We start from the raw sequence: 20734 nt of genomic DNA, 5'->3' as shown, positions 1-20734 counted from the left end.
AATAGAACTCCACCACTGTTCCCGTGGAAGTAACCTCCTACTGATAAAGACTACAGGTTGGTCTAGGCCCTCCTCATTCATCTGTGACGGAACAGCCCCCACACCATGCTCTGAAGAGTCTGTCTGAACGATAAACTCACTTGAAAAGTTGGGTGCCCTGAGCACGGGCGCCGTGCACATGGCAGCTTTCAGGGCCTCAAAAGCTTTATGACAGGTGTCACTCCAGATCACCTTCCTGGCTGCTTCCTGGAAGTCAGCTCTATCAAGGGTGCAACAATGTTGCCATACCCCTTGATAAACCTCCTGTAATACCCGGTGAGACCTAAGAAGGCTCTCACCTCGGTCTGGGTTTTGGGTAGCTCCCAAGCCAGGATGGTTTCAATCTTGGGTTGTAGGGGCGCCACCTGGCCGCTCCCAACTTGGTATCCCAAGTACACCACGGAACCCTGCCCGATCTGGCACTTGCTCGCCTTGATCGTGAGGCCAATGTTCCGCAGCGTCATCAACACTTCCCAGAGGTGGCGCAGATGTACCTCCCAACTGGCACTGAACACTGCGATGTCATTCAGGTAGGCGGCACTGAACTCATCCAGTCCAACCAATATCTGGTTGACCAACCTCTGAAAGGTGGTGGGGGCATTCTTCATCCCAAAGGGGATAACGCAGAACTGGAAATGCCCATCTGGTGTGGAGAATGCTGGCCTCTCCTTTGGCCCATCAGTCAAGGCGATCTGCCAGTATCGAGACGTTAAGTCAAACGTTCTGCGGAGCTGCGGGGGAAGACAGTGGCAGTGTCCTACTCCGCTTGCTGGCTACTGGATGAGCTGGTAAAACTACACTGGAATCGGAAGAGCGTTGCTGATTAATAGCGCTTTTTAAACATTCTTTTTTACAAAATCCCTTGTGCACGATTTTAGCGAGTGTGCTACACGTAAATTGTTTAATACTATTTTAAAACCTATCCGGAGTGCTGGTCTCGATTCCTGTGCCTGCCCGCCTCGGTCCGACTCGGTAATTCATTACCGTTGTGCGGAGGGCGGACAGGTGAGGGCCAGGCACTTCCGGGAGCGGTCAGCGCTCTAGTGCTCAACTGGGGGCTATTTAGGCGGAGCCTTAGGTCAGCGCAGCTGCGGGGGAAGACAGTGGCAGTGTCCTACTCCGCTTGCTGGCTACTGGATGAGCTGGTAAAACTACACTGGAATCGGAAGAGCGTTGCTGATTAATAGCGCTTTTTAAACATTCTTTTTTACAAAATCCCTTGTGCACGATTTTAGCAAGTGTGCTACACGTAAATTGTTTAATACTATTTTAAAACCTATCCGGAGTGCTGGTCTCGATTCCTGTGCCTGCCCGCCTCGGTCCGACTCGGTAATTCATTACCGTTGTGCGGAGGGCGGACAGGTGAGGGCCAGGCACTTCCGGGAGCGGTCAGCGCTCTAGTGCTCAACTGGGGGCTATTTAGGCGGAGCCTTAGGTCAGCGCAGCTGCGGGGTAAGACAGTGGCAGTGTCCTACTCCGCTTGCTGGCTACTGGATGAGCTGGTAAAACTACACTGGAATCGGAAGAGCGTTGCTGATTAATAGCGCTTTTTAAACATTCTTTTTTACAAAATCCCTTGTGCCCGATTTTAGCGAGTGTGCTACACGTAAATTGTTTAATACTATTTTAAAACCTATCCGGAGTGCTGGTCTCGATTCCTGTGCCTGCCCGCCTCGGTCCGACTCGGTAATTCATTACCGTTGTGCGGAGGGCGGACAGGTGAGGGCCAGGCACTTCCGGGAGCGGTCAGCGCTCTAGTGCTCAACTGGGGGCTATTTAGCCATCGCCTCACAGGAAGCGCGCAGCGATTGCGCGCAGCCTCTTCACAGCCGAAGACCAGCCAAAGAGCTGCCCGTCTGCGCCCGTCCGCGACAGGACGAGGCGACGGGGCGTCTCTTTTACATCATGCCGCCTCCCGGCGCTCCCAAGCATATCAGGTATGATTCCAGATTCCTGACTTCACTGAGGCAACTCTCTGCTCCATGTTATGCAGAGGATAACAGACCCTGTTTCAATGGCCCGTTCTCTTGCAACAAATGTCATTACACTTCAATGTATTCAAACAACTCTTACGAACCTTGTAAATCATTTAATGATTTACAATGTATCCTTATGAATGTTCGTTCAATGCCTAAACACCAAACTGAGATCTGGGACCTATTACATTCCCTGTCCCCAGACCTATGTTTCATTACTGAAACCTGGTTAAAACCCCATACGGTGTCTGCCATTACTTTGGGAGTACCTATGGGATACAAACTTCACCACTCTGACCGCCCTGATAAAACTGGCGGTGGCGTCGCTATAATTTATAAAGAGTTTATTAAATTGGACGTTTTAGATAGACAATGTTGCAGAGATATGGAAACAATGGTTTTTAGAATCATTCTCCCCAACAGAAAGACCATCAAAGGTGCACTTGTTTACCGACCACCTCTTCCATGCCCCAGTTTCTCCACATCTCTTTTAGAGATACTTGGCCCTTATATGCGGGCCAATGAAGACTTTCTTCTCCTCGGAGATTTTAATATCCACACTGACCAAAGTGAATCCACAGGGACAAAAAATTTGTCGACTGATATGATAACTATCGGTCTCATACAAAAGAATCAGGATCCCACCCACGAAGGTGGCCATTGTATCGACTTGATATATACCAACTTCGACAACATACTGTGTCACAAACCTACTCAAGTCCACTGGTCAGATCATTTTATATTGCAGTTCACCATTTTTAAAGTTAATAAAGGTCCCACAAAGAACTCCCTTCCATCCACCACACGCAGACAGTGGCACAAACTTACACTGGATGCGCTAGAAAAGGCGTGGGAAAAACCCGAGATCAGAGATATCGATGAAGTAGAACAAAAGCTAACCGTGCTTCAGCAAACTCTGACGGCAGCCATTGATAAAATTGCCCCTTTGAAAATACTCAGACAGTTTCCTGTGGCTAAACAGGAAAAATGGTATACCGAGGCCCTAAGGAAAGAGAAGCAAGAATGTAGAAGGATAGAGAAGAGATGGAGGAAATCACACTCTGAGGATAATAAAAAGGCACATCGTGCAGCCCAAGCCAACTATTACAAACACATCAAGGCTGCCCGCAAAAATAACATCGCTCAACAGCTCATGGAAGCCGATAACTCTCCCAGAGAACTGTTTAGGATTCTTGAAACTTTTGTAAAACCTATGGCATGTATATGCCCAGACGACTTCTCACAAAGTCTATGTGAAGAAGTGTCATCTTACTTTGAAAACAAAATAGAATCCATCTATGGAAAAATCCTAGTATCGCAACCAAACAGCGATTCCCAAAACGCCTCCTCCCTCAATGAGAATAAAAACCTTACCTTAACTACATTCCCTCCTATTAACACTGACGAGCTTGATACAATAATGACCCAAGTCAAATCTGGATCTCCGGATGACCTTATTCCTGTTAAAATCTTAACCCCCCTCCGTACCCTGATAGCCCCCTACATTCAGGATATTATCAACCAGTCTCTTAAAGAGGGAAAAGTACCAACTGAATGGAAAAGAGCAGTGGTGAACCCAATCCGCAAGAATGCGGCCCTCCCATGGACGGAGCTTTCCAACCTCCGTCCTATCTCCCTTCTACCTTACTACAGCAAGATGGCCGAGAAACATGTCAACGCACACCTGTCCAACTACATCGAGGCAGCGGGCGGCCTAGACCACTCACAATCTGGTTTTAGGCCCAACCATAGCACCGAATCAGCCCTTCTGTCAGTGACAGATAACATCAGAATGTCACTTGACAGAGGGAGCTCAGTGATTTTGGTGCTATTGGATTTGTCCGCTGCCTTCGACACGGTGTCGCACGAAGTTCTTCTCGGCCGTCTGAAGGGAGCTGGAGTAGAAGGGACCGCCCTTGCGTGGCTGGAAAGCTTCCTCGAAGACAGACAACAAGGTGTCAAATTAGGCTCCTATAAATCTGTCTGCAGGAAGCTCACCAAGGGGGTGCCACAGGGCTCATGTTTAAGCCCCACGTTATTCAACGTATATGTGGCCCCCCTGGCAGAGATTATTAGATCTCATGGGTTCTCACCAATCTCTTACGCTGACGACACTCAGCTGCTTTTCCCCTTTCAAACCATTACACCCGCAGTCATGCAATCTTTCCAAGACGGTATGAGAGCGGTGGCAGGTTGGATGGCCCAGAACTTCCTCCAATGCAACGTGACCAAAACTGAGGTCATGTTGTTTGGAGGGGCCACCCTGCTTTGGTCCCCGGAATGGTGGCCTAAACAAACCATCAAAAACCTGGGGGTACGCCTAGACCAAACTCTGATCATGAAAGATCACGTCAGTCAGGTTGCGGGAACGTGTTTCCGTACAATTGGTCTTCTACGGCGTATCTTCCCTTTCCTACCAAACACCCATAGGAAGACGCTGGTTCAGGCACTAGTCCTTGGACGGGTGGACTATTGTAATAGTCTACTCATTTCCGCCAACCAGGAACAACTTCGCAGACTGCAGGTGGTACAGAACACCGCGGCAAGACTTGTCCTGAATGCTCCCCCCCGTACCCCTTCCCGCCCCCTCCTTTCCCACCTTCACTGGCTCCCAGTGCGACAGCGGGTTCAGTTTAAACTCTGCTGCATCATGCATAAATGTATCTACGGGTCTGGTCCCAAATATCTGAAGGATATCTTCCTTCCCTACTCTCCTGGACGCACTCTACGCTCCAGCAACACTATGTTGCTATATGTACCTAAAGTAAACAGAGCAAGACAGGGTGGCCGTGCCCCCTCCCTTAAAGGTCCAATGCTGTGGAATTCCCTCCCCCTCCAGCTAAGACAAACTCCTAACCTTCTCAATTTCAGGAAGAAACTGAAAACTTACCTATTCACACAGGATTAATTTAGCCTCCCCTCTGCCTTTTCCGATCCATAGTTTCTGTTTAACTCACCCAGAAGCCACGCGCGGAGATACCCCTTCGGGGCTGATTCACGCGCGATACAAGACTATAAATAAATAAAATAAACTGTGCAGCCCCTAGCCGATCAATGAGCTCATCAGCTCTGGGGATGGGGGCACGTCAGTCTTCGTGACTGAATTGAGCCCTCTGTAGTCCACACAGAACCGGAGTTCGGGTGTGGCACCCAGTGCTGCAGCCTTCGAGACCAAGACCACTGGGCTGGCCCAAGGACTGCTGGAGGACTCAATCACCCCTAGCGCAAGCATCTTTGAGACCTCCTCTTTGTTGCAAGTCCTTACCCTGTCAGTTACCTTGTAAGACTTGTGCTTCACAGGTAAGCTGTCTTCTGTGTCCACATCATGGACGCACCAATCCGTGACACCAGGAACCAGGGAGAACAGATCAGAAAACTGTCCCAGCAACTGGTGGCAGTCATTCTGTTGCTCAGGGGTCAGGGTGGAAGAGAGTTTAACACCATCCACTGACCCATCTTCCTCTGAGGCTGGCAGGAGGTCAGGAAGAGGCTCAGTCTCCTCCTTCAATCCAGCATCTGTTGCCAAGAGCATGCCCACTTCAGACCTCTCTAAGTGGGGCTTAAGGCGGTTGACATGTAGGACCCTCTAAGGGTTCCTAGGAGCCCGCGAGTCCACCAAGTAGGTAACTGGACTCTTGCGCTCCACAACCTCAAACGGTCCGGTCCACTTATCCTGGAGCGCACAAGGCTCCACGGGGGCCATGACCCACACTTTCTGGCCAGGTTGAAGCTCTACCAGAGTGGCCTTCTGTTCATACCAACGCTTCATCTCCTCCTGGCTGGCTTCCAGATTTGCCTCAGCGAGTTGCCTAAAACACCTAGTCTGGTTCCTGAAGGCCAGCATGCAGCTATATACATCCTGGGGAGGTTTCCTGGGAGATTGCTCCCAGCCTTCCTTAACCAAACTCAGCGGTCCTCTGACTGGGTGTCCATAGAGAAGCTCAAAGGGACTGAACCCTAGAGAATTCTGTGGCACCTCCTGGTATGCAAACAGTAGGCATGATAAGAGGACGTCCCACTTTTGCCTCATGGGTTCCTCAAGACCTATTATCATGCCTTTCAGGTTCCGGTTGAACCTTTCAACCAACCCATTCCCTTGGGGGTGGTAAGGAGTGGTGAACTTGTAGGTTAGTTTTTGAGAAAATAACAACCTAGGCAGTTTATAAGTGCTTGTCTAGTCTATAATAGACAGATAAGGGACCAAAAAAGGAACAAATGAAAAAGGCACAGTATTCAAAATGTCAAAACATTAGCACAAATTGATTAAAAACTCATCTTTTTATTACAAGTTTAAATAAAAAACATACAATAATGTATTCATAAAAGACAAGTGTAAACATAAGACAAGGCAATTATTACAAAAACCATATAATTATTAAAAAAGGAAGAGTTATTTATCATCCGACGCTCGTTTCGGCGAACCAGCGCCTAGATGCAAAATAACAATGTATCATTTATTAATAAAAACTACAGACTAAAATCAAATCTAATATAACAGTAAAATATTCAATCAACAATTAATACATAACAAATGTATATATATAGTTATGAATAACATAGCAAAAGGCTAATGACAATTGTACACTGTGCAAAAAACGCATATAATACATTTTATAGGTCCCTTCAAAGACAAGATTTAATCCTACATTGATAAGGATGAATTAAAGGGAACTTCTGTGCTCATATAATCAAGGAGACAAATAGCCAAAGGGCTAATTGAGTCATTCATTCTTCATGGAAAGGACGGATGAACAAGGAGACACTAGATACACCTCAGTGTGTAAAATATAATAAAATAAACACTGTATGTAAGGGCATTAGTTTCCCCCACTGTTCATATAGAAAATTGTAATAAAAAGATGAGTTTTTAATCAATTTGTGCTAATGTTTTGACATTTTGAATACTGTGCCTTTTTCATTTGTTCCTTTTTTGGTCCCTTATCTGTCTATTATAGACTAGACAAGCACTTATAAACTGCCTAGGTTGTTATTTTCTCAAATTGTTTTCCCTGACCTAGGAGTCTACTCATTCATTGTTCAGGGGGTCCTTGTTTTTTACGAGATTGTAGGTTACACCACACTCCTGCCACAGGGACTTCATATACTTGAAAATGAAGATGGTCCCCCGGTCAGACACTACCTCGCGAGGGAATCCCACTCGGGAGAAAATTCCCATCAGTGCTCACCCCCCCCCCCCCCCCCGGGGGCTGTCACTGTCCTCAGAGGTATGGCTTCCAGGTACCGGGTGGCATGGTCCAATAGGACCAAGATGAACCTGTTGCCCATGGCTGTCTTGGGGTCCAGTGGCCCCATAATGTCAATCCCCACCCGCTCAAAGGGGCACTGACCACAGGGAATGGTTAGAGAGGAGCCATGTGCTTCCTCCCACTCTTTCCACTTGCTTGGCAACTCTGATAAGTCCTGCAATGAGAATCAGAACTCTTGCGCATTTGGGGCCAATGAAAGTGGGTGACAAGCCTCTCAAAGGTCTTGTCCTGGCCCAAATGTCCAGCTAATGATACATCATAAGCCATCCCCAGTAGGAAGGCTCTGAACATCTGGGGTACCAACAGCACACGGGCTGACCCAGGTTCAGCAACCTTAGGCTTACTATACAGGAGACCATTCTCTCAGTAAATCAAGTGTGACTGTTGTATTCTCTTATTTTATTTCTGCTTGCATTTCTCTTTAATTGACAACATTCTTTCTTTGCTGATGACATGATGCTACTTGATGTCCTTGCATTCTCTGATTGCCAGTTGCTCCTGTGCCTTGACTGGGAACACCAGCTTCTACTCTGTATCTGCATTAAATCTCTTTATCATTTATACTGCTTCCATGATTATCTATCTTCGAGTATGTCAGATGGCGACAATTGGCTTCAGGAGCAAGTAGCATACAGAGTGAGTTTATTAAATTTAAACTCGACTGGTGGAAAAGGACCCATGCAGTGGAATTGAATGCTGGTTATATTTCCTTTACATCAAGCTGACGGTGTTTATTAAGGAAAAGAATTGAAGAATCTTCAGCTGAAAAGGAAATAACTTGGTGAGTTTTCAGAAACTCTAAAAAAAAATGAACTGACAGCTAAGCAGTGAACTGTGCTGCATTACTGATCGTTAAAAAGTATTTGACTGTCAGAATACGATAGCGGCGAGCACCTGCATCGGAATACAACGGTGAGCACGTATTTCTTTTTACAAGAAAGTAAACCCTTTAATTCATCAAGATTTGACATTATCGAACAAGTTTGAATTGCTGTTGTCAAGCTTAGCGTCATTTAAAACTTACTCACTCGCGAGCCGGCCACACATTGATGTCTCGTTCCTTCCATTCTTCTTCTTGACGTCAGATTTCCTCTTCACGCAGCAGGTCCACATAAGGAGCACAGTGCGCATGTGCGGTGCGTAAAATAACGTGGTGGCCATTTTGACTCTTTTGTGGTATCCTAGCAACCGAACGAAGAAAATTTCCTTCGTTTTACGAGTGTTTAAATTAGTGCTTTGTACATGATTATAGCTACCCTCTACACTCGGAGGAACCCTTTAAGAGAAGCAATAAGTGAGGAATCCGTTATAAGAAGGAATGATTGAGTAATTTTCAAAATATTGACACTTCTGTTCTGTTTTTCTTAAGTTTCAACCGCATTCGTGATTTGAGAGAAGGAAGTGAACAATACACAAGGTATCCCTTGCCAGGGAGGAGGGAGTGTATAAAGCAAACAAGAGCTTTATTAGTGGAACATGGAAAACCCAAGTGTCATTGCACCACCTATGTTTTTACAGTCAAGTGGAGAACCGCCCATAGAGTGGGATGAGTGGATTGACATCTTTGAAAATTATATAGAGGCACTGGATGGTAAAGACTTCAGCGCAACAAGGAAAAAAGCTTTGTTATTGAGTGTTCTTGGAAAAGAGGGTCAACATTCTTTCAAGTGCTTACCTTTGGGTTTAAACCAGGATGGCAGGCCAATTAGCAATGCTTACACTGAATCTAAGGCAAGAATGAAGAAACAATATTCGAAGGAGGTGAATATTGTCATGGCGAGACATAAGTTTTATACTCAGCCGCAGAGGGCTGAGGAGTCTGTTGACCAATTCGTGACTAGACTACGAGAACTTTCCTTAAAGTGCAATTTTGGTGAGATGAGGGACGAGATGATCAGGGATCAAATGATCGTCCAGTACAAAAACAAGAAAATGCAGGAAAAACTTTGGGCGGCGAAAAATCCCACTCTACAAGCTGCTATAGATATCGCACAGGAACACCAGCTTCTACTCTGTATCTGCATTACATCTCTTTATCATTTATACTGCTTCCATGATTATCTATCTTCGAGTATATCAGTGACCCTGACTCATCACCTGCTGCCTGGCTTGCAGCCTGTTGCCATAAGCCCACAAAAGAAGGGCACTCTCTCTGCTCCTAGCAGAATTCTTCCCTGGAGAGCCCTCCTTCTTGCTGCCAATGGGTCTGCTCAGGCAGGTCCCCCAGTTCAGTTACTTGCTCCCCGGTAGGCTCCAGGGCATCCTCCTCAGGGTCTACCTCCTCCTGGGCCTTGGGAACTTCGAGAGCCGGTTTCCAGTGCCCCCGCCACTTCTCTCTTCAGCAGGTTCCTGGGCCTCCCTCTCAGGCTCCAGGTCCTCTTGAGAACCCCTACTGGCTGACATTGACCGGGTGGTCACGCAAGCCCGGTCAGGCAGTCCAACCATTTTCAAGTGAGTTGTCTTCTCCACCTTTTCCCAAGGGGAGCTCTCCAAATCATTTCCCAACAAACAGTCAACAGGTATGGCGGGCCTCACAGCTACCTGAAGAGTACCAGAGACCCCCCCCCCACTCAAAGAGAACCTGAGCCATTGGACAATGACTCTCTGTGTTGTTGGTGTTAACAACTCGGCAAAATGCATGAGAGACAATCTGCTCTTGAGACACCAGGTGACACTTGAGAGCTGTCACACTGGCTCCTGTATCCCTAAGAGCCACCACCTTTTGGCCATTGATAGTCAGTCGCTGCCCATATTTCTTAGTGTTCCTGGTCAACTGAGCTTCTGAGACCATCTCACAGTCTCCTAAAGAGACTAAGGTCATCTGTGCGGGACTACACCCACCTTGGACATCCCTCTCCTCCCCCAAAGCTACAGTAGCCATCTGCCGGGGCGGAGCACCAGTGGGTGCTGGTTTACCAAACAGGCGGCACCTTGTATAATTCACCTTATGACCCAGGTCGCCACACTTGTAACACTTCAGGGGACCCTGGGGAACAGGACTACCTGTCTGGCCCCTTGCTTTCTCTCAGGGGGAGGCAGGGGACCTTTCACTGGGTTCCCTTGGGGACTACATTGGGGCCCTTTGCGGAACTCCTTCTGTTTACCCTTGTTCCCCCCACTCTTCTGCTGGGGACCCTGCCCACTTTTGGCTGAGTCTCCCACATGACCCTTGTGGACCCGGGTGCTCACTCAGCGGTCCGCCTCCTCAGCAAGCTTCCTAGGGTTAGTCAGCTTGCTATCTATCAGATGCTGGTGCAGCTCTGAAAAACAACTATCAGACAAGTGCTCTCATGCAATCAAATCAAAGAGACCTTGAAAATCATTAACCTTGCTGCCCTTTACCCAACCATCGAATGCTCTGCAAAAGAAAGTGACATATTCAACCCAAGTACTGTTTTCTAACTTTTTGCATTTCCTGAACCTCTGCCTATAGAGCTCAGGTGTCAAACCATATCTAGACATCAATGAATCTTTCTTGTGGCTGTATGAATAGTGGACATCAGAAGGCAAGTCTAACAATGTGTCCTGCCCCTCACTAAGCAACCTTCCCCACAACCCCGCTCCCCAATCTCTCTCAGTGACCCAGTGAGAAGACATGGCTACCTCATAGGCTCTGAACCACTGACCAATATCATCATTTTTATAAAACTCTTTCACCACATCCTTGGGACTATACACTCTACTTTGTGTATGTACTGACGGTATGCTGCCACCAGAGGGAGTAACTTCTAAACTTTTGGTTTTAAACTCCAACTCCCTCAAAACTTTTTCATGCTCAAACTGCATTTTCTTTTCCTCAAGATCTAATCTTCTATTTTCTAATTCCAGTTGCCTATTCACCTTGAACTTGTTCATATCCATTTCATGCCTTCTTGATCTCTTTGTCCTCCAACTCCTCTGGAGACAGACTCTTGTTAGAACCAATGCTACCTACGGGGGAAGGTACCTCCCTTCCTTCTGGGCCCAAAGGCCCTTCATGTTGCACAATTGCCAAGTCATCCCCCTCCTCAATTGCAGGGGTTTTCCTTGCTTCTACCCAGGCCCTCAGCGCCTTGTAGAATTCTTCCTTCACTCTGAACCCAGAGGTGGAAACATTGAACTTTCTGCAAATGTACTTCAGGTGTACAACTTTGAAGCTTTCCAATTTCTCTTCTTCCCATTCAAGATCAACAGAGGCTACGGATTCTGCTCTCTCTACTACAACTGAATCAGGCATCTTTTAAAAAAATAGAACTAAAATCCAAAAAGGAATCATCCAAAAAGTAAATGGTATCGTTATGATCTGCACTCACTAAGTAGTGTTCACCAGTCACTGTACATGAGTCACAAATGCAAATCCAGAATCCTCACCGCTCACTACCAATGTTAGATTGGGGGTCTCTAGTTGGCACAGGTTGGTACGTGACACAAATAGGGACCCTCTCCTCTAGTCAGGATAAGGGGATTACACTCCTAAAATAACCCCCTTGGTAGCTTGGCATGAGCAGAAGGGCTTTCCTTCAGAGGCGTTGTAAGTTAAGCAGTTGTGACCACATACAGTAACCCGGTGACAACACTACAAATGGACACCACACAGGTTTTATATAAAAAATAAGTAGACTTTATATAGAGTTATCACAAGAGCATAACGACAAAAATACATAATAAGATTACTTTAAGATGGTAGATTTAAGCTTAGTTCAGTTCAGTTCTTAGATACAACATTCTGCGTCAATGTACCTTAGGTTGCGTTTTGCTTCCACGACTAGCAATGTCGCAGCGATAGGAAATGCGGCAAAGTTCAGATACAAAGAAATAAAGTTGTGAAGATCTTCCAGATGCGGCATGCTTCTCGGGGATACGAGACGTTCTCGGTTCGATGCGTGGCTGCAGCAGCGACACCCTTACGATGTGACGACTACAGCTCCAGCGGCGACACTCTTCTCCCACGATGCGTGAAGCTTCCGCTCGATGCAACAACTACAGCGGCGACATCCAAGATGCGACGGCAGCACCTCGGACGGCGGTGCGCTTCTCGGGGATGCAAGGTGCTCTTGGTCGATGCGGTGCAATGCGACCGTTCCAGCGGCGACACCCTCCTACGGAGTTACGATGGCAGGCACAGCGACGGCGACAAGCTCCGACCTCGTTGCGAGATTCTTCTCCTGATGCGGTGTAGTGCGACAACTACAGCGGCGACACCCTCCTTCAGAGATGCGACGGCAGCAGCCGCGATGGCAGCACGCTTCCTCTTCATTGCGGCACGCTTCTCTCCGATGCGGTGCAGTACGTCAGTTCCAGCGGCGACACCATCCTTCGGAGTTGCGACGGCAGGCACAGCGACGGTGACACGCTTCTTCTCATTGAGTCGTGCTTCCAGCTCCTTGCGACACGCAGTTCCTCAGAAGGCCCAAAACAGCAGCAGGCACTTCCAAAGAACTCTGGGGAGCTGCAAGGTGAAGTCTGTCGTCCCTGAGACTTCAGCAGGAGGCAAGCTCTTTTCCAAGCCCTTGGAGATCCTTCACAAGTTGAAAGCAAAGTACACAAAGTTCCTTTCTCCTTCCTTTGGCAGTAAGGCAACCACTGCAGGCCAATCCCCCAAGCAGTACTTCAGCTTGGGAATAGTCTCTCCTCAGTTTATTCAGGTTCCTCTCCTCAGTAAAGGTTTCTCCTTGTAGTCCAAAGTGATCTAATTTCATGGGATCAGGGTCCCAATATTTATACCCCAAAATCCTTTGTTCTTTGAGGGGAGACGGGCCTTTGCCCAGTCCAAACCAGTTCTGAAGCACTCTGTTTACTAGACTTCTCCTTTCCTTTCACAGTGTAGGGCATGCACATCAGAAGCCCCACAGGAGGTGGAGCCAGCATTGTGGAAGGCAAGTACAGTCCTGGAGCACTTTGTTTACATGACTCCTTCTCTTCTTTCAGTGTGCAGGGCAGAGACATCAGCCGCTCCCCAGCAGGTGGAGCCAGCATTGTGGAAGGCAGGCACAGCCCTGTTCAAGGTTCAGGTGTAACTCCTGCCTCCCATCTAGATGCAGATCCCTCTATTCACCACTGGGTGACTCAGCCTGTCTCCTGGAATTCCCCAGCCCTGTCACTCACAAAACCAGACATAGGAATACACAACCTAGCAGAGGCAGGTTTGAATGGTTAGACAAGCAAATACCTACTTTCTAAAAGTGTTTTTTGCAAACACAGAATATTAAATCCAACTTCACTAAAATATATATTTTATCATTCTGAGTTCAGGCATACTAAACTCGAATTTCTACCATGTTCTCTGAGACAGATAGGATTATAAAATGTAATAACTCTAACAGCCCATTCTAGCTTATGGAGAACAGGTAGCCTTGCAATAGTGAAAAACGAAAATGGCTGTAATTCACTATTAGGACATGCCACACACATCAGGGCTTGTCCTACCTTATACTTACAATGCACCCTGCCCTTGGGCCTACCATGGAGGTGACTGATATGAAGAAAAGGGAAGCTTTAGGGACTGGCAAGTGGGTGCACTTGCCCATTCAGCATGACAGTACCAGACTGCACGCAGGCTCTGCAATGGCAGACCTTAGACACATTTTACAAGGCTGCTTCTGTGGGTGGCACAACCAGTGCTGCAGGCCCACCAGCAGCATTTGGAGTTACACGTCCTGGGCACTCTCAGTGCACTAGACGAGGATCTGACAAGTAAACCAAATAGCCAAAGATGGAACCACAGATTAGTACATCAATTTACAGTAGGGAGGACTTGCACTGTGGCACTGGATAGCAGTGGCACAGTGCCCAAAGCATACAACACCACCAAAAAAACATGAGGCAACAGCAAAAATGGAAGGGAGACCCACGCCAATGGTGCCAGGTCTAACAGCACCCTCTTGTAAATAGGGCGAAAGTTTTATCGCTGCTTTTTTGGCTTTTTAAGCCCCATGCCAGGGTGAGCAAAGGTATGACCCCCGAAACTAGCAGGTAAGTCTCATTCGTTGTATAGCACTAATGTAGTTCTTAATGGCTCACTCTGCCACCGTAGGGAATAAGGCGTTGAATAAAACGTTGACCATATAATATATTGAAGGTGCATGGTGGTGAGTCGTCAATCTGTCTGATATCCATGGGTTCAGTGTTCTACATATAGAACTATCATATTTCTTAACCTGTTATAATTGTTGGCCTAGCAGTTTTCTTTATTTTTCTGTCACAAAAATCATCTTTATATGTGTTTTTGAAGGTGCTGCCAGTGAATCCTTCACTATATGACGACTCATCCATGTGCTCAGTATGGCTTCACTGAACGTATAGGGCCTTATTTATGAGAAGTGTTGCATTGTTGCGACAAAGCAGCGATGCAACACTTCTCAGTGCGCCCTCCTAGCGACACCATTGATGATCATAAATAAGCACCACAATGTCTAAGAATGGACTAAGACTGTAGGGGCATATGGCTCATGCAGCTATGCCCTCACCTGTGGTACAGTGCACCCTGGCTTAGGACTGTGAGGCTTGCTAGAGGGGAGACTTACCTATGCCATAGGCAGTGGTTTGTAGGCATGGCACACAGGTATGTGTGCCATGTCGTCTCTTCAGTTTTGGCGCAATTAAACACACAGGGGCAGATTTACAAGCCCCTTGCACCTCCTTGCGCCATCATTATGTCACTTTTTTTGATGCAACGGAGGCGCAAACAATGCAGCCTATTTACAACATGGCACATCTAGGGAGATGCATCAGGTTGTAAAGCCCGGTGTCATATTATACCTGCATCATCTATAATATATGAAGGGTGGGCGTTCCCATGCAGGAAGGCCTTGTAAAAGTGACGCTGTGAAATCTACAAGATTTCACTGCACGACTTTTAGGATGCCACTGCGCCAAAACTTTATGCCTGCTTGAAGCAGGTGTAAGAAGTGACGCAGTACAGTAAGTATAGGCATCAAAATACATCGCTGGAGTTGCGTTGTGCTTACGACACAACTCCAGCAATGCATGACTTTTGGGCCAACAGATGCATCAAAATTTCTGACGCATCTGTTAATCCTTGTGCCATGGAGCACTGTATTGTTAATACAGCGCATCCAAGGTGGCGCAAAGACATTTGACGCTGGCACTAGGAAACTGACGCATCTATGCAGATGCGTCAGTTCCTTGTAAATCTGCCCCACAGTCTGCAATGGTCGTGTGTATGTATTAGGTGAGGGGTCTCTTAGGGTGGCATAATACATGCTGCAGCCCTTAGCGACCCTCTCTGGTTACAATGCCCTTGGTACCACTGGTACCTTTTACAAGGGACTTATACGTGAGCCAGATGTGTGCCAATTGTGGAAACAATAGTACAGTTTAGGGAAAAAACACAGGTACTGGGACCTGGTTATCAGGGACTCAGTACACACTCAGTCAAAGTTGCATCAGATACCAGGCAAAACGTGGGAAGGGGTACTGCAGCAGAACCCCATTTTTCTACAATACTTATTTGCTTTTGGATTGAGCACATTGAACAGCAGCACTGATTTTTAGGTCCTGAAGAAAGCTGCAACACCCATGCTGAGGGTTAAGAGGCTGAAACATGTCAACCTTTTTTTGACACCAAAAGCGGGTTTAATTTCTTCCCCCAATGCTCTGTTTTTAATCCTAATCTAGGACGCACAAATAAAGTAATTTGCGGACTCTGTAGTTAGTTTTAATCTTCACTATCACATTGCTCTGCTGCCCTCACTACCTCTAGCTCACCATTTGGGTATTTAGTGTACTGCTCTTTCAATAAAAAACATCCCTGAGCTCCTCCCTCTCAGTGAGGGGGTTGTAGGCTGTACTGTGACTAGACATCATGGTACAAGGTGGTTTCCAATGATGAAGCATGCCACCGACGGTGGGTAAAGGAAATCGTCCTTTTAAAGGGATATTCCACCATGGCTAGGACTCCAGCTTTATAGCAACCTCTACAGACCAAAGGGTTTCCTGAATTAAATGTACACATACTGTAGGTACAGAGATGAAGAGTTAGTTGAATAATATGGATTCTGTGTCACAAACGTGTTGGCTGAAAAACATAATGGCGTGATCTAAGCACGTTGGAACTTAAGCCAACATGGACTCTGATATTACACAAGACGTTCGACAAGATATCATAAAAATTATTGGACTATTAATGTAAGTGGACTTTGATGGACTACAAAAGTTGTTCTTTGTTCAGTTTAAGGGATTTGTAATTCTTATTTTTTATTGGTTCTGTTGGTGAAAGGAATCCCTTGATGGCAGACTTCGCTGTGTGACTATAAGGCTGTTACTACACGTTACCACCTCATAATAGGAAACTTTTAAAGTATATTTTTTTGTATTAATTGGTTAAATCAATGTTCTTAAGGGGCAATCAAAACATTTTTGATAAAGGTATTTTGGATAATCCAGCATTATGGTAATTTTGGACGAGTGTGAATGTGTACAAGCGATGGGTGAAGGCCAGAATATTTCTTAGGTTTTGAATAATTAATTTGATATTATTTGTATTTGGTAAACAAGCTGGATGGGAAAGGATTTCTGTTTAAAGGTTCCCCTTCTTTAATATTTGCTGGTGGCCGTGTGGATCCTTAATATCGATGGCAGAATATTGATTTTATTTAATATCAGAGGCATAATATTGTGGGTATCAAAATATTTAAGTTTTGAGTATCAATGACAAGTCTATTATTTTTATTTTTTTAACAATAACATTGAATTTTAAATGTCTATTGCTTTTATAGTGTGATTTCTTATATTGTTTCAGGTGGATTTTATGTTAATGTTCAATGTATTAAATTATTGTTTATTTTTCAAAAAGTTGGGCTGATGGGGGCTTTACGTGGTGGAGCTTTAAAATAATTTCTTTGGTTTAAGTTGATTGCCTTTTTTATATTATTTTTACTTTTTATTTACTAATTTAAAAATATATACATATTTTGTTTATGTTATCAATGTTTGGGATTGTTGGTTGTTTTGGGTGAGTAATATTTTAAAATGTATATATTTCAAACAATGTGTTTCTAATGTTTTGTGAACTTATTTTTTGCCCTACAATTTAGAAATGTTTTTAATTATTTGTTTTAAAATAATAATGGTTGTTGTTTAAGAAATTAGTTTCTGATAAAATGTGTTTTATTTTGTATTTAAAAATTGATATTTGTTGTATTTAAATTGCTATGAATTTACATTTTGAGAATGAAATTATTATGTTAATATAAATGTGCTTTTCAGACTTTACATTTATTATGTTATTCATATTTACATTATTTTTAAAGGTTTTATTTTTAAATACTTATAGTTTTATATTGTATACTTTATTAAGGAATACATTTTTAACATATTTATTGTTTTTTAGTTTACATTTTTATATACATTTTTCTATTTTTTTCCCATTCATGTTTATCTGTATATTTATGGTTTTACATGGTGCAGTCTAGGACTAGTGTGTGTCACAGACCCTTAAGTAAGCAAAGTTACAGACATAGAAGCACTTTAGCTGTGTTAAAATACATTTTGCTAAGGATCAAGCAACAGTTTCTTAGCGGGCATTCCGCTAAAAGTTGTAAGGACCAAATGAAAATCATAGGATAGAAATGTAATCTGCCCTGTCACTATCACTAGGCAATTATGCCTGTCTGTAGTTCTGTGGTTTGCGAGTGAGGTTCGAAGGTTCCGAAACCGTTTAATAAAGGTCGTCGAAAATGGACGATTTTGGTGTCAGCAGACCGCAAATGACGAGTGTAGCGTGTCTGAGTGTTTTCGCATGAATCGATTTATGAGAACACTCCGTATTCAAGGATTTAGTTTGAACCTTCGGGTTCCATTTTGTGTACGGCAGCCATTTTGTATGGTTGCCCTCACATAGGCCCGATGACTGTGGCCGAACGAGTCCTTGAGACACGTATGCCTTAGCTGACTTTTGAGTGACCTGACCGAACTGACTCCTTGCCCGAGGCTGACCTCGCTGAGCCAGTTCCTTGTTAAGCAGCTGGTCTGATAAAGATCAAAGAGTAGGACGTGCCCAAGTTTATGGTACACTGCTCCCACCTTTCTATCTCACTTCCAATCTGTTTCTGCCTTTCCTTTACGACATAATCACTGATTTGGGTTGAGGGTTTTATGATGGGTTTGTCCGGCCTGATCCGACAAGAAACATGGAATTTGCTTGGTCATTTCTGGTGGGTTGGACAACGGAAAGTGGATTGTCGTCATACGCTACTTTTGAAATGTTACGCTACTATTGGCCAGTTTGTATGAACCCAATGCTAATTTGAAATGTTGCCTGAGGCTTGATTTTTGGCATAAAAGACCATGCTCCGCTCATTGAATTTGTGCAGTCTCTAGCGAACCACCCGTGTGTGCTTCGTAGATCTCTGTTCCTGGTTGCAGCCAATAAACTTTGGTCTTTGACGTCATCAAGAAGTATCCTGTGTCTCTGTTTGCCAAGATAGGGGAACTCGAAGGCATCGGGCGTTCTCCCTGACGCCGCTGGGTTCTAAAACCCGGTCCTTCAGTTGGCGCCCAACGTGGGGCGACTTCAGCGGTACCGGTCCAAGCCCGAAGATCGTGAGAAGCTTCGTGTGAAAATTCTGGAGGAAGGCTAACCACTTCATCGACCCCTGTATGTCGGCGTGGTCCGAAAGTCTTTGCTGCAAGGTTTCCCGCTTTCCGACGGCTACGAAGGACTGCTGCCCTGACTGTCGCCCTGTTTTGGAGCCTTAGACGTTTGTAGAGCGAGGCGATTGATGGGTCTTCTGGTGACGCCATCGACATTTCAGTTAAGTATGAGTGGAGCATCTTCTAGTACTTAGTTTGTTTTTGGTATCCCTTTAGTGGATCGCTTTGATTTGGTACCTGCAGGCCCCAAAGCCAAGGGAATCGTGTATTCGCGAGACTATCGTTTTGAGATTTCCCTTGTTGTTTGAAGCTAGACTAGTGTGCAAGATGCCTGGTTTTAGCAGACTTGGAAAATTGTTTGTTTGTGGTTGTTCTAAGGATTCCCGGTTAGAGGATCCGTGTCCGGTTCCTCCAATTGGAACACCTACATATGACTTGTACGTGAAACATGGTGTGGGCCCTATTAGCTATAATGAGATCTGGGTAAAGTATACGAGGAAAGACGGTGTCCTACAGTGGCCCCATTACGGTAGTTTTGAAGCTGAGATTTTAGACAATCTCGAAGTGAAATTGTTTAAGAAGAAAGCCCGGCTGGCAATGTTTGACTCTTTCTGCATATGGCGCAAAGAAGCCAAACAGAAAGAAATTAAATTAGCAAAGAAGAATAAGCGAGAACGAGGTATGTCAATGGTACAAGCTGCAAATGCATATAGGGATAATGAGGAAGAGCAAGAGAGCGAACAGATGCTTAGAGTGAAGAAGTTAGCAGTAGATAGATGCTACCCAGTCTTGCCGCCTAAAGAGCAGAAAGACGAGAAAGATCTTGCGAAAGATCCTTTAATGACGCATCTGTTAAGTTCGCCACCAACTTATGCACAGAGTGCTACGGCACCACCCCCACCAGTTGTGGCTGTGCAACCTCCGATTGTTGTGCCACCTGTAATTCTTCCACAGCCAGCTCCTCTTCCGTTGGCTACTGTTCCTTTCGCGCAGCCTCCTCAGGGGCCGCCAACTTTGCCTTTGTCTGCTACTTCTACGTCTGTTCTTAATGCTCCTCCTGTTCCGACTCTGAATTCTTCTACTGTTGTTCCGTCTTCCCTTATTCTTCCATCTTCTCCTTCTACTAGACAGCGAATGACTGCTGCTTTTTCTGGTTTTCTGACTCCATTGTTGGGACAATTGGGTATGTCTCCTGTGAGTGAGAGTAGACAATTGCGTAGTCAATTGCCCGATACGGATGAACGTACAGTTTTGGATCATATGGCACATAGATGGGTTACGTATACCTCCCAGTACGATCTTGAGGGTATTATGGATGTTTTCAGCAATGGAAAGCACCAAAGCAACAATATGTTTTTGAGATGATGTGTGTGTTCATCAATGAACAGTGGATGGACGAAGTGGGTAAAGCTCCTGAAGAATTGTATCGCGTGCGTTCCGAGTTTGCAAAAGGGACGATTGTGAGTCTCCTCGACATCGAGAGAGCGGTGTCGACGTTGTTGTCGTTTCGTAATAATGCTCCTTCCGAGCGATTGTTTGAGCCTGATTCGTCGGTTAGGAGACAAGCGCGTCAGTATCCGATGCGTGAGGTTCCTCCAGTTTGGAGACCTGCTGATGCAAATGCTGTTCCACCTGTTCCTGCGCACTTTCAGCGAGTGTGGGTACATGTTCCTTGGAAGCGTGCTGAAGTTCTAGCACTTAAGCAGACTTTACCTGATCCACAGAAAAATCCGGCGGGATATTATAAAGAGCTCACTCAAACTGTGGGTTCGTGCATCATGAATTTAGCGGACATAGACATGTTGTTTGGTAATGTTGTTCCACAGCCTATCTGGAATGTGATTCGACATACGGATCATG

Source organism: Lissotriton vulgaris, chromosome 5 (genome assembly GCF_964263255.1).
Source record: "Lissotriton vulgaris chromosome 5, aLisVul1.2, whole genome shotgun sequence".
NCBI lineage: Eukaryota > Metazoa > Chordata > Amphibia > Caudata > Salamandridae > Lissotriton > Lissotriton vulgaris.
This window is presented reverse-complemented; position numbering follows the sequence as displayed.